The sequence below is a fragment of the Salvelinus namaycush genome, chromosome 10 (assembly GCF_016432855.1).
Source record: "Salvelinus namaycush isolate Seneca chromosome 10, SaNama_1.0, whole genome shotgun sequence".
Lineage (NCBI taxonomy): Eukaryota > Metazoa > Chordata > Actinopteri > Salmoniformes > Salmonidae > Salvelinus > Salvelinus namaycush.
In genome coordinates, this window is record NC_052316.1 from 8,546,614 (window position 1) to 8,550,918 (window position 4,305).

Below are 4,305 nucleotides of genomic sequence, written 5' to 3' on the forward strand. Positions count from 1 at the left end.
ACTTTTGCAGGAACATGAAATATGTTCGTACCTCAAGTTCTGTGAGGTGGGAGAAAATTCCTTTGTCCTGAAAGTTTACCCTCTCTCTTAATACTGTTTGGCCATGAGGAGATTCTCAGGAATTTACGACGTCTCTGTGATCACCGCATGGGTTGTGGTGGAAAGGGAGAGGCAGGGAGAGGGGGATGGGGTTTGCAATACCCAAGCAGGCAACATCATGACACCATGCAGGAATTAGAGTTTGAGTTGGTTCTCACACCAGAGTTTCTGAGAGAACAAACTGTGGACATGAATAACCTGAACAGGCTTTTGCAGCTGAGGTATCTCAAGATAATAGAAGTGGATCTCAGTGTGCAGCTAGTGCTGGGCATCATGTTCCATAACTTGACCAGGCTGGAGAGCCTCTGTCTGATTGAATGTAGGATCCTCACTTTGGAGGAGGAGCTGAGCAGAGACCTGCACTCCCTCAGTGTGATTCAAGTTCAATCCCGAGAGGAGTTTAGCATGTTTGAGGTTTTCCCAGAGCCCCTGACCAGCCTGCGGTAGTGTGCATGGACTTCTTCGGTCCTCGCCTATACCACTACTGTCATAACGCCTGGCTGGACAACTGGGCCAGAGAACAGAAAAATGTCCAGGTCATCTTTTGGCTTAATGGGGGGTTGCTTCTCTTTTAGCTGGTGGTCCTGCTCCATCAGCTGGCTTGGGGACTATGTTGGTCCTGGGCCACATTGCCTGTGGCTGGCTGGAGTAGGCAGTACAGAGGCCCAACACCAGAGGGCACCACCCCTACGATGCCTTTGTGTTTTACAAAGTGGGAGAGACGAACGCTGGGTGGTGGAACAGCTGCTGCCTGGAGCAGGGGGGGCCTCCCTTCCTGCGTCTCTATCTGCATAGCAGGGACTTCCAGCTGGGGAAGGACATTGTGAACAACATCACAGACAGCCACTACAGCAGCCACCACACCCTGTGTGTGGTGAGTCATCACTACCTGCACAGTAACTGGTGCTCCCTGTCCCTGGAGCTGTGACTGGCCACCCTGTGTCTGCTGGTGGAGCACAGGGACATTCTCATCCTGGTCTTCCTGTAGGACATCCCCCCCTAGGCAGCTGTCTACCCAAGACTGCCTGGCTAGGCTGGTCAAGACTAGAACCTACCTGGACTGGCCCCAGGACCCGGACCTGTAGCCTACCTTTAAGGACCGCAAGTGGACCAAACAGACTCCTCCTGAACCAGGCCCCAGATAGTAACACAACACACAGATGCACGATTATCAACAGCATTATTCAGGGCCGGATTAATGCAGGGTCTTACCAGGGCTGAAGCACTTGTGTCTAGGCTTGTACGGGGCTGAAGAGGCAGAAAAAAATACAGTAAAAAATATATATAATAATAATAAAGGAAATATGTACTGTATACAGTGCCAGTCAAAAGTTTGGACACATATACTCATTCAAGGGTTGTTTTTTGTTTTACTATTTTCTACATTGTAGAATAATAGTGATGACATCAAAACTTTGAAATAACACATATGGAATCATGTAGTAACCAAAAAGTGTTAAACAAATCAAAATATATTTTATATTTGAGATTCTTCAAAGTAGCCACCCTTTTCCTTGATGACAGCTTTGCACACTCTTGGCATTCTCTCAACCAGCTTCATGAGGTAGTCACCTGGAATGCATTTCAATTAACAAGTGTGCCTTGTTAAAAGTTAATCTGTGGAATTTCTTTCCTTCTTTAATGTGTTTGAGCCAATCAGTTGAGTTGTGACAAAGTTTGGGCATTATACAGAAGATAGTAAAAGACCAAGTCCATATTATGGCAAGAACAGCTCAAATAAGCAAAGAAAAACGACAGTCCATCATTACTTTAAGACATGAAGGTCACTTAATACGGAACATTTCAAGAACTTTGAAAGTTTCTTTAAGTGCAGTTGCAAAAACCATCAGGCGCTATGATGAAACTGGCTCTCGTGAAGACTGCCACTGGATAGGAAAACTCAGTTACCTCTGCTGCAGAGGATACGTTCATTAGAGTTACCAGCCTCAGAAATGGCAGCCCAAATAAATACTTCACAGAGTTCAAGTAACAGACACATCTCAACATCAACTGTTCAGAGGAGACTGCGTGAATCAGGCCTTCATGGTCGAAATGCTGCAAAGAAACCACTACTAAAGGACACCAATAATAAGAGACTTGATTGGGCCAAGAAAAACAAGCAATGGACATTAGACCGGTGGAAATCTGTCCTTTGGTCTGATGAGTCCAAATTTAAGATTTTTGGTTCCAACCACCGTGTCTTTGTGAGACGCAGAGTAGGTGAACGGATGATGAGGCATGGAGGAGGAGGTGGGATGGTGTGGGGGTGCTTTGCTGGTGACACTGTCTGTGATTTATTTAGAATTCAAGGCACACTTAACCAGCATGGCTACCACAGAATTCTGTAGCGATACGACATCCCATCTGGTTTGCGCTTAGTGGCACTATCATTTGTTTTTCTACAGGACAATGACCCAACACAACTCCAGGCTGTGTTAGGGCTATTTGACCAAGAAGGAGAGTGATGGAGTACTGCATCAGATGACCTGGCCTCCACAATCACCCGACCTCAACCCAATTGAGATGGTTTGGGATGAGTTGGACCGTAGAGTGAAGGAAAAGCAGCCAACAAGTGCTCAGCATATGTGGGAACTCCTTCAAGACTGTTGATAAAGCATTCTAGGAGAAGCTGGCTGGGAGAATGCCAAGAGAGTGCAAAGCTGTCATTAAGGCAAAGGGTGGCTACTTTATTAGTTACTGCATGATTCCATATGTGTTATTTCATAGTTTTGATATCTTCACTACTATTCTACAATGTAGAAAATAGTACAAATAATGAAAAAACCCTTGAATGAGTAGGTGTGTCTAAACTTTTGACTGGTACTGTATATATACAGTACATCTATTGCCTCTTAATATTGTACAATCTGTGTGTCGCTTCATTGGCCTGTGCTATTGTTTGTTTGAATTCAAGACCAGCTTGATCTCGGTTTGTCAGTATCAGAGCAGCCACTCATTTCGTTCATTTGTGTGGTATTAAACAAGATTCAGCTAATGTCTTCTGTCATGTAAAATAACGAAGAATTGCATGAAATGCGTTTTTAAAAAGCAGATTTTTTTTCGGACCCGGCAGCAACAAAAAAAGACTTGTGGAAATCCTAAAACGCCTCTGCTCAACTGTAGCCTATGCCACATGGCAATCATTATTATGGCTTTATTATAAAGAGGCTTTTTCTTCAACAGTAAATTTACCACGCATCCAATTGCATCTTGGTGCACGATTTTTTACAGAAAAGGGGGGGGGGGGTAGTGTACCTATAAAAAAAAACAAGGACCCAGACAATTTGTTAATCCGACCCTGCCATTTTTCCTTCCTCTTACATACAATATCAAACTGTATCACAACAGAACTATATAACAATTTAAAGAGTATGTTTGTGTAACTGGCTCTTCGTTAAATATTAGTATGTTATTATTTTATTAAGGATTGGCCAGTAATACATTACTTATAATGTTTGAATAAGGAAATACTTAATTAAAGCCTAATAAGACATAAGAAAGGCCTCATTAGCTACTTATATACACACTTATAAATTACACATTAGTTGCTAATATGTATACCTTAAAATAAGGGATACCTGTACCACAAATGGTGCTAGCAATGAAGAACAAAGTAATTCACAGTGCCCAGCTGGAAACGTGTGTATCATGATAAAGGTAGGCTATGCATTATAAATCTACGATGAATACTGTCTGTCTCCATAGTAACTGTTTCAAGTCTCATTTCTTGGTACTGTCTCTACATCAGTCTTTCCCATCATTGATCTATACTAAGTGTTACTCTGCGTCTAGATGAAGTCTAACAGTCTATGAGCTGGCTCATTGATCTACTGCTGTGTAAAGTGGTATCAGTTGATTGGCAGGGCCAGGGAGCATCGATCTGCGTTGCTAAGTGTCGCTGTTGCTCCTCTAATGATGTGTAATGATGTGTCAATGGACAGGATCATCGACCAAGCTCATCATCGCCATTGACTTGGCCAAGGGCATGGAGTACCTGCACAACCTTAGCCAGCCCATCATCCACAGGGACCACAACAAGTAAATGTGGAGGGTGGGGGTCACTGTGTGTGTGTAGGGGGGAGGGGTGTGTGTCAGATTTAGTAGCATTGGTAGTAAGGTTGAATTGTGACTATGAAATGAACTGTTGTGAGTTATTCTACTTATGATGATATTTGCCATTTCTAGTCACAACATTCTACTCAATGA

At 43.3% G+C, this 4,305-nt stretch overlaps 1 pseudogene; it reads left to right on the top strand.

Moving 5' to 3' along the window:
• Window positions 1-225: 225 nt before the first annotated feature.
• LOC120055145 lies at window positions 226-1,184 on the top strand (annotated as a pseudogene).
• The last annotated feature ends 3,121 nt before the right edge of the window (window positions 1,185-4,305 follow it).